Raw genomic sequence first — 20,289 nt, 5'->3', positions numbered from 1 at the left:
CAGGCCTGGTCCTGCCACTCACCCCTGTCTCCCTTCTTTGCTCACGGCTTCTGCGTGGCCAGGATGGAAGGCTGCGGCCCCAGTAACAGCTTGGCAGTGCAGGTGGGGGAGGGGAGATGAGGTGACACGGTGGGCAAGGTCCTAGCAGCGTGAATTGAGTGTTGGCTGGGATGGAGGGTGAGGGTATTATTGTATTTTGAAGCCAGCAGGAAGTCCTGCTAGAGGCAAGAGTGACAGCCCGGTGACACCCCCTGATGCTGATTGGCTGCAGAGCTGGCTCCCCTGTAGTTCCTGGCAGGCCAGTATTCTTCTCCCGTCCTGGCTCCCGACTCTGATGAAGGTCCCCGCACTGTTCACTGCTGTCCTGACTCTCGGCCCTGATGAAGGTCCGCGCTGTTGGTGTCACTGTCCACCCCTGTCTTGACTCCCAGCCCTGATAAAGGTCCCCGTTGCTGGCGTCACTGTCCACCGCTGTCCCAGGTTCTGGCCCTGATGGAGGTTCCAGCTAGTGGGGTCATTGTCCACCGCTGTCCCAGCTTCCGGCCCTTAAGAACGTCCCCGCTGGTGGTGTCACTGGCTACTGCTGTCCCAGCTCCCAGCCCTTAAGAAGGTCCCCGCTGGTTGCATCACTGTCTACCGCTGTCCTGACTCCCGGCCCTCATGAAGGTCCCCGCTAGTGGTGTCACTGTCCACCGCTGTCCTGGCTCACAACACTCATGGAGGTCCCCGCTGGTGGCGTCACTGTCCACTGCTGTCCTGGCTCCCGACCCTGAGGAAGGTCCCCACTGGTGGTGTCACTGCCCACTGCTGGCCCAGCTTCCAGCCCTTAAGAAGGTCCCCGCTGTTGGTGTCACTGTCCACCTCTGTCCCAGATCCCGGCCCTGATGAAAGTCCCTGCTCGTGGCGTCACTGTCCACCGCTGTCCTGGCCCCCGATCCTGATGAAGGTCCCCGCTGTTGGTGTCACGGTCCACCGCTGTCCTGGCTTCCGACCCTGATGAAGGTCCCCACTGGTGGTGTCACTGTCCACCGCTGTCCTTGCTCCTGGCCGTGATGGAGGAACCCGCTAGTGGCGTCACTGTCCACCACTGTCCCGGATCCCGACACTCATGGAGGTTCCCGCTGGTGGCGTCACAGTCCACCGCTGTCCTGGCTCCCGACCCTTATGGAAGGTCCCCACTGTTGGTGTCACTGTCCACCCCTGTCTTGACTCCCAGACCTTATAAGGTCCCCGCTGCTGGCGTCACTGTCCACCGCTGTTCCAGGTTCTGGGACAGATGGAGGTTCCAGCTGGGGGTGTCATTGTCCACCGCTGTCCCAGCTTCCAGCCCTTAAGAAGGTCCCCGTTGGTCGTGTCACTGTCTACTGCTGTCCCAGCTCCCAGCCCTTAAGAAGGTCCCCGTTGGTGGTGTAACTGTCCACTGCTGTCCCAGATCCCGGCCCTGATGAAGGTCCCCGCTGGTGGCGTCACTGTTTACCGCTGTCCTGGCGCCCGGCCCTCATGAAGGTCCCCACTAGTGGTGTCACTGCCCACTGCTGTCCCAGCTCCCAGCCTTTAAGAAGGTCCTCGCTGTTGGTGTCACTGTCCACCGCTGTCCCGGATCCCGGCCCTGAGGAAGGTTCCCGCTGCTGGCGTCACTCTCCACCGCTGTCCCAGGTGCTGACCCTGATGGAGGTTCCCGCTAGTGGTGTCATTGTCCACCACTGTCCAAGCTTCTGGCCCTTAAGAAGGTCCCCACTGGTGGTGTCGCTGTCCACCGCTGTCCTGGCTCCCAGCTCTCATGAAGGTCCCCGCTGGTGGTGTCACTGTCCACCGCCGTCCTGGCTCACGACACTCATGGAGGTCCACGCTGGTGGCGTCACTGTCCACTGATGTCCTGGCTCCCGACCCTGATGAAGGCCCCTATTGGTGGTGTCACTGCCCACTGCTGTCCCAGCTCCCAGCTCTTAAGAAGGTCCCTGCTGGTGGTGTCGCTGCCCACGGCTGTCACGGATCCCGGCCCTGATGAAGGTCCCCGCTGGTGATGTCACTGCCCAATGCTGTCCTGGCTCCCAGCCCTGATAAAGGTCCCCACTGGTGGTGTCACTGTCCATCGCTGTCCCAGTTTCTGGCCCTGATGGAGGTTCCCGCTAGTGGTGTCATTGTCCACCACTGTCCCAGCTTCCGGCCCTTAAGTAGGTCTCCGCTGGTGGTGTCACTGTCTACTGCTGTCCCAGCTCCCTGCCCTTAAGAAGGTCCCCGTTGGTGGTATCACTGTCCAACGCTGTACCGGAACCCGGCCCTGATGAAGGTCCCCGGTGGTTGCGTCACTGTCTACCGCTGTCCTGGGTCACGACACTCATGGAGGTCCCCGCTGGCGGCGTCACTGTCCACCGCTGTCCTGGCTCCCGACCCTGATGGAAGGTCCCCGCTGTTGGTGTCACTGTCCACCCCTGTCTTGACTCCCAGCCCTGATAAAGGTCCCCGCTGCTGGCGTCACTGTCCACCGCTGTCCCAGGTTCTAGCCCTGATGGAGGTTCCCGCTAGTGGTGTCATTGTCCACCGCTGTCCTGGCTTCCGGCCCTTAAGAAGGTCCCCGCTGGTGGTGTCACTGTCTACTGCTGTCCCAGCTCCCAGCCCTTAAGAAGGTCCCCGTTGGTGGTGTCACTGTCCAGCGCTGTCCTGGAACCCGGCCCTGATGAAGGTCCCCGCTGGTTGCGTCACTGTCTACCGTTGTCCTGTGTCCCGGCCCTCATGAAGGTCCCCGCTAGTGGTGTCACTGTCCACCGCTGTCCTGGCTCACGACACTCATGGAGGTCCCTGCTGGTGGCATCACTGTCCACTGCTGTCCTGGCTCCTGACCCTGAGGAAGGTCCCTACTGGTGGTGTCACTGCCTACTGCTGCCCCAGCTCCCAGCCCTTAAGAAGGTCCCCGCTGTTGGTGTCACTGTCCACCTCTGTCCCAGATCCCGGCCCTGATGAAGGTCCCTGCTCGTGGCGTAGTGTCCACTGCTGTCCTGTCTCCCGGTCCTGATGAAGGTCCCCGCTGTTGGTGTCACGGTCCACCGCTGTCCTGGCTTCCGACCCCGATGAAGGTCTCCACTGGTGGTGTCACTGTCCACTGCTGTCCTTGCTCCTGGCCATGATGGAGGACCCCGCTGGTGGTGTCACTGTCCACCACTGTCCAAGATCCCGACACTCATGGAGGTTCCCGCTGGTGGCGTCACTGTCCATCGCTGTCCTGGCTCCCAACCCTTATGGAAGGTCCCCGCTGTTCGTGTCACTGTCCACCCCTGTCTTGACTCCCAGCCCTTATAAAGGTCCCTGCTGCTGGTGTCACTGTCCACCGCTGTCCCAGGTTCTGGGACAGATGGAGGTTCCCGCTGGGGGTGTCATTGTCCACCGCTGTCCCAGCTTCCGGCCCTTAAGAAGGTCCCCGTTGGTGGTGTCACCGTCTTCTGCTGTCCCAGCTCCCAGCCCTTAAGAAGGTCCCCATTGGTGGTGTCACTGTCCACCGCTGTCCTGGATCCCAGCCTTGATGAAGGTCCCCGCCCGCTGGTGGCGTCACTGTCTACCGCTGTCCTGGCGCCCTGCCCTCATGAAGGTCCCTGCTAGTGGTGTCACTGTCCACCGTTGTCCTGGCTCATGACACTCATGAAGGTCCCCGCTGGTGGCGTCACTGTCCACTGCTGTCCTGGCTCCCGACCCTGATGAGGGTCCCCACTGGTGGTGTCACTGCCCACTGCTGTCCCAGCTTCCAGCCCTTAAGAAGGTCCCCGCTGTTGGCGTCACTGTCCACCGCTGTCCCAGATCCTGGCCCTGATGAAGGTCCCTGCTCGTGGCGTCACTGTCCACCGCTGTCCTGGATCCCGGTCTTGATGAAGGTCCCCGCTGTTGGTGTCACTGTCCACTGCTATCCTGGCTTCTGACCCTGATGAAGGTCCCCACTGGTGATGTCACTGTCCACCGCTGTCCTTGCTCCTGGCCATGATGGAGGACCCAGCTGGTGGCGTCACTGTCCACTGCTGTCCTGGCTCCCGACCCTGATGAAGGTCCCCACTGGTGGTGTCACTGCCCACTGCTGTCCCGGATCCCTGCCCTGAGGAAGGTTCCCGCTGCTGGCGTCACTCTCCACCGCTGTCCCAGGTTCTGACCGTGATGGAGGTTCCCGCTAGTGATGTCATTGTCCACCGCTGTCCAAGCTTCCGGCCCTCATGAAGGTCCCCACTGGTGGTTTCGCTGTCCACCGCTGTCCTGGCTCCCAGCCCTCATGAGGGTCCACGCTGCTGGCGTCACTGTCCACCGCTGTCCCAGGTTCTGGGACAGATGGAGGTTCCCGCTGGGGGTGTCATTGTCCACCGCTGTCCCAGCTCCCAGCCCTTAAGAAGGTCCCCGTTGTTGGTGTCACTGTCCACCGCTGTCCTGGATCCTGGCCCTGATGAAGGTCCCCGCTGGTGGCGTCACTGTCTACCGCTGTCCTGGCGCCCGGCCCTCATGAAGATCCCTGCCAGTGGTGTCACTGTCCACCGCTGTCCTGGCTCATGACACTCATGGAGGTCCCCGCTGGTGGCGTCACTGTCCACTGCTGTCCTGGCTCCCGACCCTGATTAAGGTCCCCACTGGTGGTGTCACTGCCCACTGCTGTCCCAGCTCTCAGCCCTTAAGAAGGTCCCCGCTGTTGGCGTCACTGTCGACCGCTGTCCCAGATCCTGGCCCTGATGAAGGTCCTTGCTCGTGGCGTCACTGTCCACTGCTGTCCTGGCTCCCGGTCCTGATGAAGGTCCCCGCTGTTGGTGTCACGGTCCACAGCTGTCCTGGCTCATGACACTCATGGAGGTCCCCGCTGGTGGCGTCACTGTCCACCGCTGTCCTTGCTCCCGACCCTGATGGAAGGTCCCCGTTGTTGGTGTCACTGTCCACCCCTGTCTTGACTCCCAGCCCTGATAAAGGTCCCCGCTGCTGGCGTCACTGTCCACTGCTGTCCCAGCTTCCAGCCCTTAAGAAGGTCCCCGTTGGTCGTGTCACTGTCTACTGCTGTCCCAGCTCCCAGCCCTTAAGAAGGTCCCCGTTGGTGGTGTAACTGTCCACTGCTGTCCCAGATCCCGGCCCTGATGAAGGTCCCCGCTGGTGGCGTCACTGTTTACCGCTGTCCTGGCGCCCGGCCCTCATGAAGGTCCCCACTAGTGGTGTCACTGCCCACTGCTGTCCCAGCTCCCAGCCTTTAAGAAGGTCCTCGCTGTTGGTGTCACTGTCCACCGCTGTCCCGGATCCCGGCCCTGAGGAAGGTTCCCGCTGCTGGCGTCACTCTCCACCGCTGTCCCAGGTGCTGACCCTGATGGAGGTTCCCGCTAGTGGTGTCATTGTCCACCACTGTCCAAGCTTCTGGCCCTTAAGAAGGTCCCCACTGGTGGTGTCGCTGTCCACCGCTGTCCTGGCTCCCAGCTCTCATGAAGGTCCCCGCTGGTGGTGTCACTGTCCACCGCCGTCCTGGCTCACGACACTCATGGAGGTCCACGCTGGTGGCGTCACTGTCCACTGATGTCCTGGCTCCCGACCCTGATGAAGGCCCCTATTGGTGGTGTCACTGCCCACTGCTGTCCCAGCTCCCAGCTCTTAAGAAGGTCCCTGCTGGTGGTGTCGCTGCCCACGGCTGTCACGGATCCCGGCCCTGATGAAGGTCCCCGCTGGTGATGTCACTGCCCAATGCTGTCCTGGCTCCCAGCCCTGATAAAGGTCCCCACTGGTGGTGTCACTGTCCATCGCTGTCCCAGTTTCTGGCCCTGATGGAGGTTCCCGCTAGTGGTGTCATTGTCCACCACTGTCCCAGCTTCCGGCCCTTAAGTAGGTCTCCGCTGGTGGTGTCACTGTCTACTGCTGTCCCAGCTCCCTGCCCTTAAGAAGGTCCCCGTTGGTGGTATCACTGTCCAACGCTGTACCGGAACCCGGCCCTGATGAAGGTCCCCGGTGGTTGCGTCACTGTCTACCGCTGTCCTGGGTCACGACACTCATGGAGGTCCCCGCTGGCGGCGTCACTGTCCACCGCTGTCCTGGCTCCCGACCCTGATGGAAGGTCCCCGCTGTTGGTGTCACTGTCCACCCCTGTCTTGACTCCCAGCCCTGATAAAGGTCCCCGCTGCTGGCGTCACTGTCCACCGCTGTCCCAGGTTCTAGCCCTGATGGAGGTTCCCGCTAGTGGTGTCATTGTCCACCGCTGTCCTGGCTTCCGGCCCTTAAGAAGGTCCCCGCTGGTGGTGTCACTGTCTACTGCTGTCCCAGCTCCCAGCCCTTAAGAAGGTCCCCGTTGGTGGTGTCACTGTCCAGCGCTGTCCTGGAACCCGGCCCTGATGAAGGTCCCCGCTGGTTGCGTCACTGTCTACCGTTGTCCTGTGTCCCGGCCCTCATGAAGGTCCCCGCTAGTGGTGTCACTGTCCACCGCTGTCCTGGCTCACGACACTCATGGAGGTCCCTGCTGGTGGCATCACTGTCCACTGCTGTCCTGGCTCCTGACCCTGAGGAAGGTCCCTACTGGTGGTGTCACTGCCTACTGCTGCCCCAGCTCCCAGCCCTTAAGAAGGTCCCCGCTGTTGGTGTCACTGTCCACCTCTGTCCCAGATCCCGGCCCTGATGAAGGTCCCTGCTCGTGGCGTAGTGTCCACTGCTGTCCTGTCTCCCGGTCCTGATGAAGGTCCCCGCTGTTGGTGTCACGGTCCACCGCTGTCCTGGCTTCCGACCCCGATGAAGGTCTCCACTGGTGGTGTCACTGTCCACTGCTGTCCTTGCTCCTGGCCATGATGGAGGACCCCGCTGGTGGTGTCACTGTCCACCACTGTCCAAGATCCCGACACTCATGGAGGTTCCCGCTGGTGGCGTCACTGTCCATCGCTGTCCTGGCTCCCAACCCTTATGGAAGGTCCCCGCTGTTCGTGTCACTGTCCACCCCTGTCTTGACTCCCAGCCCTTATAAAGGTCCCTGCTGCTGGTGTCACTGTCCACCGCTGTCCCAGGTTCTGGGACAGATGGAGGTTCCCGCTGGGGGTGTCATTGTCCACCGCTGTCCCAGCTTCCGGCCCTTAAGAAGGTCCCCGTTGGTGGTGTCACCGTCTTCTGCTGTCCCAGCTCCCAGCCCTTAAGAAGGTCCCCATTGGTGGTGTCACTGTCCACCGCTGTCCTGGATCCCAGCCTTGATGAAGGTCCCCGCCCGCTGGTGGCGTCACTGTCTACCGCTGTCCTGGCGCCCGGCCCTCATGAAGGTCCCTGCTAGTGGTGTCACTGTCCACCGTTGTCCTGGCTCATGACACTCATGAAGGTCCCCGCTGGTGGCGTCACTGTCCACTGCTGTCCTGGCTCCCGACCCTGATGAGGGTCCCCACTGGTGGTGTCACTGCCCACTGCTGTCCCAGCTTCCAGCCCTTAAGAAGGTCCCCGCTGTTGGCGTCACTGTCCACCGCTGTCCCAGATCCTGGCCCTGATGAAGGTCCCTGCTCGTGGCGTCACTGTCCACCGCTGTCCTGGATCCCGGTCTTGATGAAGGTCCCCGCTGTTGGTGTCACTGTCCACTGCTATCCTGGCTTCTGACCCTGATGAAGGTCCCCACTGGTGATGTCACTGTCCACCGCTGTCCTTGCTCCTGGCCATGATGGAGGACCCAGCTGGTGGCGTCACTGTCCACTGCTGTCCTGGCTCCCGACCCTGATGAAGGTCCCCACTGGTGGTGTCACTGCCCACTGCTGTCCCGGATCCCTGCCCTGAGGAAGGTTCCCGCTGCTGGCGTCACTCTCCACCGCTGTCCCAGGTTCTGACCGTGATGGAGGTTCCCGCTAGTGATGTCATTGTCCACCGCTGTCCAAGCTTCCGGCCCTCATGAAGGTCCCCACTGGTGGTTTCGCTGTCCACCGCTGTCCTGGCTCCCAGCCCTCATGAGGGTCCACGCTGCTGGCGTCACTGTCCACCGCTGTCCCAGGTTCTGGGACAGATGGAGGTTCCCGCTGGGGGTGTCATTGTCCACCGCTGTCCCAGCTCCCAGCCCTTAAGAAGGTCCCCGTTGTTGGTGTCACTGTCCACCGCTGTCCTGGATCCTGGCCCTGATGAAGGTCCCCGCTGGTGGCGTCACTGTCTACCGCTGTCCTGGCGCCCGGCCCTCATGAAGATCCCTGCCAGTGGTGTCACTGTCCACCGCTGTCCTGGCTCATGACACTCATGGAGGTCCCCGCTGGTGGCGTCACTGTCCACTGCTGTCCTGGCTCCCGACCCTGATTAAGGTCCCCACTGGTGGTGTCACTGCCCACTGCTGTCCCAGCTCTCAGCCCTTAAGAAGGTCCCCGCTGTTGGCGTCACTGTCGACCGCTGTCCCAGATCCTGGCCCTGATGAAGGTCCTTGCTCGTGGCGTCACTGTCCACTGCTGTCCTGGCTCCCGGTCCTGATGAAGGTCCCCGCTGTTGGTGTCACGGTCCACAGCTGTCCTGGCTCATGACACTCATGGAGGTCCCCGCTGGTGGCGTCACTGTCCACCGCTGTCCTTGCTCCCGACCCTGATGGAAGGTCCCCGTTGTTGGTGTCACTGTCCACCCCTGTCTTGACTCCCAGCCCTGATAAAGGTCCCCGCTGCTGGCGTCACTGTCCACCGCTGTCCCAGCTTCCAGCCCTTAAGAAGGTCCCCGTTGGTCGTGTCACTGTCTACTGCTGTCCCAGCTCCCAGCCCTTAAGAAGGTCCCCGTTGGTGGTGTAACTGTCCACTGCTGTCCCAGATCCCGGCCCTGATGAAGGTCCCCGCTGGTGGCGTCACTGTTTACCGCTGTCCTGGCGCCCGGCCCTCATGAAGGTCCCCACTAGTGGTGTCACTGCCCACTGCTGTCCCAGCTCCCAGCCTTTAAGAAGGTCCTCGCTGTTGGTGTCACTGTCCACCGCTGTCCCGGATCCCGGCCCTGAGGAAGGTTCCCGCTGCTGGCGTCACTCTCCACCGCTGTCCCAGGTGCTGACCCTGATGGAGGTTCCCGCTAGTGGTGTCATTGTCCACCACTGTCCAAGCTTCTGGCCCTTAAGAAGGTCCCCACTGGTGGTGTCGCTGTCCACCGCTGTCCTGGCTCCCAGCTCTCATGAAGGTCCCCGCTGGTGGTGTCACTGTCCACCGCCGTCCTGGCTCACGACACTCATGGAGGTCCACGCTGGTGGCGTCACTGTCCACTGATGTCCTGGCTCCCGACCCTGATGAAGGCCCCTATTGGTGGTGTCACTGCCCACTGCTGTCCCAGCTCCCAGCTCTTAAGAAGGTCCCTGCTGGTGGTGTCGCTGCCCACGGCTGTCACGGATCCCGGCCCTGATGAAGGTCCCCGCTGGTGATGTCACTGCCCAATGCTGTCCTGGCTCCCAGCCCTGATAAAGGTCCCCACTGGTGGTGTCACTGTCCATCGCTGTCCCAGTTTCTGGCCCTGATGGAGGTTCCCGCTAGTGGTGTCATTGTCCACCACTGTCCCAGCTTCCGGCCCTTAAGTAGGTCTCCGCTGGTGGTGTCACTGTCTACTGCTGTCCCAGCTCCCTGCCCTTAAGAAGGTCCCCGTTGGTGGTATCACTGTCCAACGCTGTACCGGAACCCGGCCCTGATGAAGGTCCCCGGTGGTTGCGTCACTGTCTACCGCTGTCCTGGGTCACGACACTCATGGAGGTCCCCGCTGGCGGCGTCACTGTCCACCGCTGTCCTGGCTCCCGACCCTGATGGAAGGTCCCCGCTGTTGGTGTCACTGTCCACCCCTGTCTTGACTCCCAGCCCTGATAAAGGTCCCCGCTGCTGGCGTCACTGTCCACCGCTGTCCCAGGTTCTAGCCCTGATGGAGGTTCCCGCTAGTGGTGTCATTGTCCACCGCTGTCCTGGCTTCCGGCCCTTAAGAAGGTCCCCGCTGGTGGTGTCACTGTCTACTGCTGTCCCAGCTCCCAGCCCTTAAGAAGGTCCCCGTTGGTGGTGTCACTGTCCAGCGCTGTCCTGGAACCCGGCCCTGATGAAGGTCCCCGCTGGTTGCGTCACTGTCTACCGTTGTCCTGTGTCCCGGCCCTCATGAAGGTCCCCGCTAGTGGTGTCACTGTCCACCGCTGTCCTGGCTCACGACACTCATGGAGGTCCCTGCTGGTGGCATCACTGTCCACTGCTGTCCTGGCTCCTGACCCTGAGGAAGGTCCCTACTGGTGGTGTCACTGCCTACTGCTGCCCCAGCTCCCAGCCCTTAAGAAGGTCCCCGCTGTTGGTGTCACTGTCCACCTCTGTCCCAGATCCCGGCCCTGATGAAGGTCCCTGCTCGTGGCGTAGTGTCCACTGCTGTCCTGTCTCCCGGTCCTGATGAAGGTCCCCGCTGTTGGTGTCACGGTCCACCGCTGTCCTGGCTTCCGACCCCGATGAAGGTCTCCACTGGTGGTGTCACTGTCCACTGCTGTCCTTGCTCCTGGCCATGATGGAGGACCCCGCTGGTGGTGTCACTGTCCACCACTGTCCAAGATCCCGACACTCATGGAGGTTCCCGCTGGTGGCGTCACTGTCCATCGCTGTCCTGGCTCCCAACCCTTATGGAAGGTCCCCGCTGTTCGTGTCACTGTCCACCCCTGTCTTGACTCCCAGCCCTTATAAAGGTCCCTGCTGCTGGTGTCACTGTCCACCGCTGTCCCAGGTTCTGGGACAGATGGAGGTTCCCGCTGGGGGTGTCATTGTCCACCGCTGTCCCAGCTTCCGGCCCTTAAGAAGGTCCCCGTTGGTGGTGTCACCGTCTTCTGCTGTCCCAGCTCCCAGCCCTTAAGAAGGTCCCCATTGGTGGTGTCACTGTCCACCGCTGTCCTGGATCCCAGCCTTGATGAAGGTCCCCGCCCGCTGGTGGCGTCACTGTCTACCGCTGTCCTGGCGCCCGGCCCTCATGAAGGTCCCTGCTAGTGGTGTCACTGTCCACCGTTGTCCTGGCTCATGACACTCATGAAGGTCCCCGCTGGTGGCGTCACTGTCCACTGCTGTCCTGGCTCCCGACCCTGATGAGGGTCCCCACTGGTGGTGTCACTGCCCACTGCTGTCCCAGCTTCCAGCCCTTAAGAAGGTCCCCGCTGTTGGCGTCACTGTCCACCGCTGTCCCAGATCCTGGCCCTGATGAAGGTCCCTGCTCGTGGCGTCACTGTCCACCGCTGTCCTGGATCCCGGTCTTGATGAAGGTCCCCGCTGTTGGTGTCACTGTCCACTGCTATCCTGGCTTCTGACCCTGATGAAGGTCCCCACTGGTGATGTCACTGTCCACCGCTGTCCTTGCTCCTGGCCATGATGGAGGACCCAGCTGGTGGCGTCACTGTCCACTGCTGTCCTGGCTCCCGACCCTGATGAAGGTCCCCACTGGTGGTGTCACTGCCCACTGCTGTCCCGGATCCCTGCCCTGAGGAAGGTTCCCGCTGCTGGCGTCACTCTCCACCGCTGTCCCAGGTTCTGACCGTGATGGAGGTTCCCGCTAGTGATGTCATTGTCCACCGCTGTCCAAGCTTCCGGCCCTCATGAAGGTCCCCACTGGTGGTTTCGCTGTCCACCGCTGTCCTGGCTCCCAGCCCTCATGAGGGTCCACGCTGCTGGCGTCACTGTCCACCGCTGTCCCAGGTTCTGGGACAGATGGAGGTTCCCGCTGGGGGTGTCATTGTCCACCGCTGTCCCAGCTCCCAGCCCTTAAGAAGGTCCCCGTTGTTGGTGTCACTGTCCACCGCTGTCCTGGATCCTGGCCCTGATGAAGGTCCCCGCTGGTGGCGTCACTGTCTACCGCTGTCCTGGCGCCCGGCCCTCATGAAGATCCCTGCCAGTGGTGTCACTGTCCACCGCTGTCCTGGCTCATGACACTCATGGAGGTCCCCGCTGGTGGCGTCACTGTCCACTGCTGTCCTGGCTCCCGACCCTGATTAAGGTCCCCACTGGTGGTGTCACTGCCCACTGCTGTCCCAGCTCTCAGCCCTTAAGAAGGTCCCCGCTGTTGGCGTCACTGTCGACCGCTGTCCCAGATCCTGGCCCTGATGAAGGTCCTTGCTCGTGGCGTCACTGTCCACTGCTGTCCTGGCTCCCGGTCCTGATGAAGGTCCCCGCTGTTGGTGTCACGGTCCACAGCTGTCCTGGCTCATGACACTCATGGAGGTCCCCGCTGGTGGCGTCACTGTCCACCGCTGTCCTTGCTCCCGACCCTGATGGAAGGTCCCCGTTGTTGGTGTCACTGTCCACCCCTGTCTTGACTCCCAGCCCTGATAAAGGTCCCCGCTGCTGGCGTCACTGTCCACCGCTGTCCCAGCTTCCAGCCCTTAAGAAGGTCCCCGTTGGTCGTGTCACTGTCTACTGCTGTCCCAGCTCCCAGCCCTTAAGAAGGTCCCCGTTGGTGGTGTAACTGTCCACTGCTGTCCCAGATCCCGGCCCTGATGAAGGTCCCCGCTGGTGGCGTCACTGTTTACCGCTGTCCTGGCGCCCGGCCCTCATGAAGGTCCCCACTAGTGGTGTCACTGCCCACTGCTGTCCCAGCTCCCAGCCTTTAAGAAGGTCCTCGCTGTTGGTGTCACTGTCCACCGCTGTCCCGGATCCCGGCCCTGAGGAAGGTTCCCGCTGCTGGCGTCACTCTCCACCGCTGTCCCAGGTGCTGACCCTGATGGAGGTTCCCGCTAGTGGTGTCATTGTCCACCACTGTCCAAGCTTCTGGCCCTTAAGAAGGTCCCCACTGGTGGTGTCGCTGTCCACCGCTGTCCTGGCTCCCAGCTCTCATGAAGGTCCCCGCTGGTGGTGTCACTGTCCACCGCCGTCCTGGCTCACGACACTCATGGAGGTCCACGCTGGTGGCGTCACTGTCCACTGATGTCCTGGCTCCCGACCCTGATGAAGGCCCCTATTGGTGGTGTCACTGCCCACTGCTGTCCCAGCTCCCAGCTCTTAAGAAGGTCCCTGCTGGTGGTGTCGCTGCCCACGGCTGTCACGGATCCCGGCCCTGATGAAGGTCCCCGCTGGTGATGTCACTGCCCAATGCTGTCCTGGCTCCCAGCCCTGATAAAGGTCCCCACTGGTGGTGTCACTGTCCATCGCTGTCCCAGTTTCTGGCCCTGATGGAGGTTCCCGCTAGTGGTGTCATTGTCCACCACTGTCCCAGCTTCCGGCCCTTAAGTAGGTCTCCGCTGGTGGTGTCACTGTCTACTGCTGTCCCAGCTCCCTGCCCTTAAGAAGGTCCCCGTTGGTGGTATCACTGTCCAACGCTGTACCGGAACCCGGCCCTGATGAAGGTCCCCGGTGGTTGCGTCACTGTCTACCGCTGTCCTGGGTCACGACACTCATGGAGGTCCCCGCTGGCGGCGTCACTGTCCACCGCTGTCCTGGCTCCCGACCCTGATGGAAGGTCCCCGCTGTTGGTGTCACTGTCCACCCCTGTCTTGACTCCCAGCCCTGATAAAGGTCCCCGCTGCTGGCGTCACTGTCCACCGCTGTCCCAGGTTCTAGCCCTGATGGAGGTTCCCGCTAGTGGTGTCATTGTCCACCGCTGTCCTGGCTTCCGGCCCTTAAGAAGGTCCCCGCTGGTGGTGTCACTGTCTACTGCTGTCCCAGCTCCCAGCCCTTAAGAAGGTCCCCGTTGGTGGTGTCACTGTCCAGCGCTGTCCTGGAACCCGGCCCTGATGAAGGTCCCCGCTGGTTGCGTCACTGTCTACTGTTGTCCTGTGTCCCGGCCCTCATGAAGGTCCCCGCTAGTGGTGTCACTGTCCACCGCTGTCCTGGCTCACGACACTCATGGAGGTCCCTGCTGGTGGCATCACTGTCCACTGCTGTCCTGGCTCCTGACCCTGAGGAAGGTCCCTACTGGTGGTGTCACTGCCTACTGCTGCCCCAGCTCCCAGCCCTTAAGAAGGTCCCCGCTGTTGGTGTCACTGTCCACCTCTGTCCCAGATCCCGGCCCTGATGAAGGTCCCTGCTCGTGGCGTAGTGTCCACTGCTGTCCTGTCTCCCGGTCCTGATGAAGGTCCCCGCTGTTGGTGTCACGGTCCACCGCTGTCCTGGCTTCCGACCCCGATGAAGGTCTCCACTGGTGGTGTCACTGTCCACTGCTGTCCTTGCTCCTGGCCATGATGGAGGACCCCGCTGGTGGTGTCACTGTCCACCACTGTCCAAGATCCCGACACTCATGGAGGTTCCCGCTGGTGGCGTCACTGTCCATCGCTGTCCTGGCTCCCAACCCTTATGGAAGGTCCCCGCTGTTCGTGTCACTGTCCACCCCTGTCTTGACTCCCAGCCCTTATAAAGGTCCCTGCTGCTGGTGTCACTGTCCACCGCTGTCCCAGGTTCTGGGACAGATGGAGGTTCCCGCTGGGGGTGTCATTGTCCACCGCTGTCCCAGCTTCCGGCCCTTAAGAAGGTCCCCGTTGGTGGTGTCACCGTCTTCTGCTGTCCCAGCTCCCAGCCCTTAAGAAGGTCCCCATTGGTGGTGTCACTGTCCACCGCTGTCCTGGATCCCAGCCTTGATGAAGGTCCCCGCCCGCTGGTGGCGTCACTGTCTACCGCTGTCCTGGCGCCCGGCCCTCATGAAGGTCCCTGCTAGTGGTGTCACTGTCCACCGTTGTCCTGGCTCATGACACTCATGAAGGTCCCCGCTGGTGGCGTCACTGTCCACTGCTGTCCTGGCTCCCGACCCTGATGAGGGTCCCCACTGGTGGTGTCACTGCCCACTGCTGTCCCAGCTTCCAGCCCTTAAGAAGGTCCCCGCTGTTGGCGTCACTGTCCACCGCTGTCCCAGATCCTGGCCCTGATGAAGGTCCCTGCTCGTGGCGTCACTGTCCACCGCTGTCCTGGATCCCGGTCTTGATGAAGGTCCCCGCTGTTGGTGTCACTGTCCACTGCTATCCTGGCTTCTGACCCTGATGAAGGTCCCCACTGGTGATGTCACTGTCCACCGCTGTCCTTGCTCCTGGCCATGATGGAGGACCCAGCTGGTGGCGTCACTGTCCACTGCTGTCCTGGCTCCCGACCCTGATGAAGGTCCCCACTGGTGGTGTCACTGCCCACTGCTGTCCCGGATCCCTGCCCTGAGGAAGGTTCCCGCTGCTGGCGTCACTCTCCACCGCTGTCCCAGGTTCTGACCGTGATGGAGGTTCCCGCTAGTGATGTCATTGTCCACCGCTGTCCAAGCTTCCGGCCCTCATGAAGGTCCCCACTGGTGGTTTCGCTGTCCACCGCTGTCCTGGCTCCCAGCCCTCATGAGGGTCCACGCTGCTGGCGTCACTGTCCACCGCTGTCCCAGGTTCTGGGACAGATGGAGGTTCCCGCTGGGGGTGTCATTGTCCACCGCTGTCCCAGCTCCCAGCCCTTAAGAAGGTCCCCGTTGTTGGTGTCACTGTCCACCGCTGTCCTGGATCCTGGCCCTGATGAAGGTCCCCGCTGGTGGCGTCACTGTCTACCGCTGTCCTGGCGCCCGGCCCTCATGAAGATCCCTGCCAGTGGTGTCACTGTCCACCGCTGTCCTGGCTCATGACACTCATGGAGGTCCCCGCTGGTGGCGTCACTGTCCACTGCTGTCCTGGCTCCCGACCCTGATTAAGGTCCCCACTGGTGGTGTCACTGCCCACTGCGGTCCCAGCTCTCAGCCCTTAAGAAGGTCCCCGCTGTTGGCGTCATTGTCCGCAGCTGTCCCAGATCCTGGTCCTGATGAAGGTCCTTGCTCATGGCGTCACTGTCCACCGCTGTCCTGGCTCCCGGTCCTGATGAAGGTCCCCGCTGTTGGTGTCACGGTCCACAGCTGTCCTGGCTCATGACACTCATGGAGGTCCCCGCTGGTGGCATCACTGTCCACTGCTGTCCTGGCTCCCGACCCTGAGGAAGGTCCCTACTGGTGGTGTCACTGCCCACTGCTGCCCCAGCTCCCAGCCCTTAAGAAGGTCCCCGCTGTTGGTGTCACTGTCCACCTCTGACCCAGATCCCGGCCCTGATGAAGGTCCCTGCTCGTGGCGTCACTGTCCACCGCTGTCCTGGCTCCCGGTCCTGATGAAGGTCCCCACTGGTGATGTCACATGCCACCGCTGCCCTTGCTCCTGGCCATGATGGAGGACCCCACTGGTGGTGTCACTGTCCACCACTGTCCCAGATCCCGACACTCATGGAGGTTCCCGCTGGTGGCGTCACTGTCCACCACTGTCCTGGCTCCTCACCCTTATGGAAGTTCTCTGCTGTTGGTGTCACTGTCCACCCCTGTCTTGACTCCCAGCCCTTAGAAAGGTCCCTGCTGCTGGTGTCACTGTCCACCGCTGTCCCAGGTTCTGGGACAGATGGAGGTTCCCGCTCGGGGTGTCATTGTCCACCGCTGTCCCAGCTTCCGGCCCTTAAGAAGGTCCCCGTTGGTGGTGTCACCGTCTACTGCTGTCCCAGCTCCCAGCCCTTAAGAAGGTCCCCGTTGGTAGTGTCACTGTCCACCGCTGTCCTGGATCCCGGCCTTGATGAAGGTCCCCACTGGTGGCGTCACTGTCTACCGCTGTCCTGGATCCCGGCCTTGATGAAGGTCCCCACTGGTGGCGTCACTGTCTACCGCTGTCCTGGCGCCCGGCCCTCATGAAGGTTCCTGCTAGTGGTGTCACTGTCCACTGCTGTCCTGGCTCATGACACTCATGGAGGTCCCCGCTGTTGGTGTCACTGTCCACCTCTGTCCCAGATCCCGGCCCTGATGAAGGTCCCTGCTCGTGGCGTCAATGTCCACCGCTGTCCTGGCTCCCGGTCCTGATGAAGGTCCCCACTGGTGATGTCACTGTCCACCGCTGTCCTTGCTCCTGGCCATGATGGAGGACCCCACTGGTGGTGTCACTGTCCACCACTGTCCCAGATCCCGACACTCATGGAGGTTCCCGCTGGTGGCGTCACTGTCCACCGCTGTCCTGGCTCCTGACCCTTATGGAAGGTTTCCGCTGTTGGTGTCACTGTCCACCCCTGTCTTGACTCCCAGCCCTTAGAAAGGTGCCTGCTGCTGGTGTCACTGTCCACCGCTGTCCCAGGTTCTGGGACAGATGGAGGTTCCCGCTGGGGGTGTCATTGTCCACCGCTGTCCCAGCTTCCGGCCCTTAAGAAGGTCCCCGTTGGTGGTGTCACCGTCTTCTGCTGTCCCAGCTCCCAGCCCTTAAGAAGGTCCCCATTGGTGGTGTCACTGTCCACCGCTGTCCTGGATCCCAGCCTTGACGAAGGTCCCCGCTGGTGGCGTCACTGTCTACCGCTGTCCTGGCGCCCGGCCCTCATGAAGGTCCCTGCTAGTGGTGTCACTGTCCACCGCTGTCCTGGCTCATGACACTCATGGAGGTCCCCGCTGGTGGCGTCACTGTCCACTGCTGTCCTGGCTCCCGACCCTGATGAAGGTCCCCACTGGTGGTGTCACTGCCCACTGCTGTCCCAGCTTCCAGTCCTTAAGAAGGTCCCCGCTGTTGGCGTCACTGTCCACCGCTGTCCCAGATCCTGGCCCTGATGAAGGTCCCTGCTCGTGGCGTCACTGTCCACCGCTGTCCTGGATCCCGGTCTTGATGAAGGTCCCCGCTGTTGGTGTCACTGTCCACCGCTGTCCTGGCTTCTGACCCTGATGAAGGTCTCCACTGGTGGTGTCACTGTCCACCGCTGTCCTTGCTCCTGGCCATGATGGAGGACCCCGCTGGTGGCGTCACTGTCCACTGCTGTCCTGGCTCCCGACCCTGATGAAGGTCCCCACTGGTGGTGTCAGTGCCCACTGCTGTCCCGGATCCCTACCCTGAGGAAGGTTCCCGCTGCTGGCGTCACTCTCCACCGCTGTCCCAGGTTCTGACCGTGATGGAGGTTCCCGCTAGTGATGTCATTGTCCACCGCTGTCCAAGCTTCCGGCCCTCATGAAGGTCCCCACTGGTGGTTTCGCTGTCCACCGCTGTCCTGGCTCCCAGCCCTCATGAGGGTCCCCGCTGCTGGCGTCACTGTCCACCGCTGTCCCAGGTTCTGGGACAGATGGAGGTTCCCGCTGGGGGTGTCATTGTCCACCGCTGTCCCAGCTCAGAGCCCTTAAGAAGGTCCCCGCTGTTGGTGTCACTGTCCACCGCTGTCCTGGATCCTGGCCCTGATGAAGGTCCCCGCTGGTGGAGTCACTGTCTACCGCTGTCCTGGCGCCCGGCCCTCATGAAGGTCCCTGCCAGTGGTGTCACTGTCCACCGCTGTCCTGGCTCATGACACTCATGGAGGTCCCCGCTGGTGGCGTCACTGTCCACTGCTGTCCTGGCTCCCGACCCTGATTAAGGTCCCCACTGGTGGTGTCACTGCCCACTGCGGTCCCAGCTCTCAGCCCTTAAGAAGGTCCCCGCTGTTGGCGTCATTGTCCACAGCTGTCCCAGATCCTGGTCCTGATGAAGGTCCTTGCTCATGGCGTCACTGTCCACCGCTGTCCTGGCTCCCGGTCCTGATGAAGGTCCCCGCTGTTGGTGTCACGGTCCACAGCTGTCCTGGCTCATGACACTCATGGAGGTCCCCGCTGGTGGCATCACTGTCCACTGCTGTCCTGGCTCCCGACCCTGAGGAAGGTCCCTACTGGTGGTGTCACTGCCCACTGCTGCCCCAGCTCCCAGCCCTTAAGAAGGTCCCCGCTGTTGGTGTCACTGTCCACCTCTGACCCAGATCCCGGCCCTGATGAAGGTCCCTGCTCGTGGCGTCACTGTCCACCGCTGTCCTGGCTCCCGGTCCTGATGAAGGTCCCCACTGGTGATGTCACATGCCACCGCTGCCCTTGCTCCTGGCCATGATGGAGGACCCCACTGGTGGTGTCACTGTCCACCACTGTCCCAGATCCCGACACTCATGGAGGTTCCCGCTGGTGGCGTCACTGTCCACCACTGTCCTGGCTCCTCACCCTTATGGAAGTTCTCTGCTGTTGGTGTCACTGTCCACCCCTGTCTTGACTCCCAGCCCTTAGAAAGGTCCCTGCTGCTGGTGTCACTGTCCACCGCTGTCCCAGGTTCTGGGACAGATGGAGGTTCCCGCTCGGGGTGTCATTGTCCACCGCTGTGCCAGCTTCCGGCCCTTAAGAAGGTCCCCGTTGGTGGTGTCACCGTCTACTGCTGTCCCAGCTCCCAGCCCTTAAGAAGGTCCCCATTGGTGGTGTCACTGTCCACCGCTGTCCTGGATCCCAGCCTTGACGAAGGTCCCCGCTGGTGGCGTCACTGTCTACCGCTGTCCTGGCGCCCGGCCCTCATGAAGGTCCCTGCTAGTGGTGTCACTGTCCACCGCTGTCCTGGCTCATGACACTCATGGAGGTCCCCGCTGGTGGCGTCACTGTCCACTGCTGTCCTGGCTCCCGACCCTGATGAAGGTCCCCACTGGTGGTGTCACTGCCCACTGCTGTCCCAGCTTCCAGTCCTTAAGAAGGTCCCCGCTGTTGGCGTCACTGTCCACCGCTGTCCCAGATCCTGGCCCTGATGAAGGTCCCTGCTCGTGGCGTCACTGTCCACCGCTGTCCTGGATCCCGGTCTTGATGAAGGTCCCCGCTGTTGGTGTCACTGTCCACCGCTGTCCTGGCTTCTGACCCTGATGAAGGTCTCCACTGGTGGTGTCACTGTCCACCGCTGTCCTTGCTCCTGGCCATGATGGAGGACCCCGCTGGTGGCGTCACTGTCCACTGCTGTCCTGGCTCCCGACCCTGATGAAGGTCCCCACTGGTGGTGTCAGTGCCCACTGCTGTCCCGGATCCCTACCCTGAGGAAGGTTCCCGCTGCTGGCGTCACTCTCCACCGCTGTCCCAGGTTCTGACCGTGATGGAGGTTCCCGCTAGTGATGTCATTGTCCACCGCTGTCCAAGCTTCCGGCCCTCATGAAGGTCCCCACTGGTGGTTTCGCTGTCCACCGCTGTCCTGGCTCCCAGCCCTCATGAGGGTCCCCGCTGCTGGCGTCACTGTCCACCGCTGTCCCAGGTTCTGGGACAGATGGAGGTTCCCGCTGGGGGTGTCATTGTCCACCGCTGTCCCAGCTCAGAGCCCTTAAGAAGGTCCCCGCTGTTGGTGTCACTGTCCACCGCTGTCCTGGATCCTGGCCCTGATGAAGGTCCCCGCTGGTGGAGTCACTGTCTACCGCTGTCCTGGCGCCCGGCCCTCATGAAGGTCCCTGCCAGTGGTGTCACTGTCCACCGCTGTCCTGGCTCATGACACTCATGGAGGTCCCCGCTGGTGGCGTCACTGTCCACTGCTGTCCTGGCTCCCGACCCTGATTAAGGTCCCCACTGGTGGTGTCACTGCCCACTGCGGTCCCAGCTCTCAGCCCTTAAGAAGGTCCCCGCTGTTGGCGTCATTGTCCACAGCTGTCCCAGATCCTGGTCCTGATG

Source organism: Eleutherodactylus coqui, chromosome 7, assembly GCF_035609145.1.
Source record: "Eleutherodactylus coqui strain aEleCoq1 chromosome 7, aEleCoq1.hap1, whole genome shotgun sequence".
Lineage (NCBI taxonomy): Eukaryota > Metazoa > Chordata > Amphibia > Anura > Eleutherodactylidae > Eleutherodactylus > Eleutherodactylus coqui.
The sequence above is the reverse complement of the archived record's forward strand: the minus strand, read 5'-3'. Positions refer to the sequence as shown.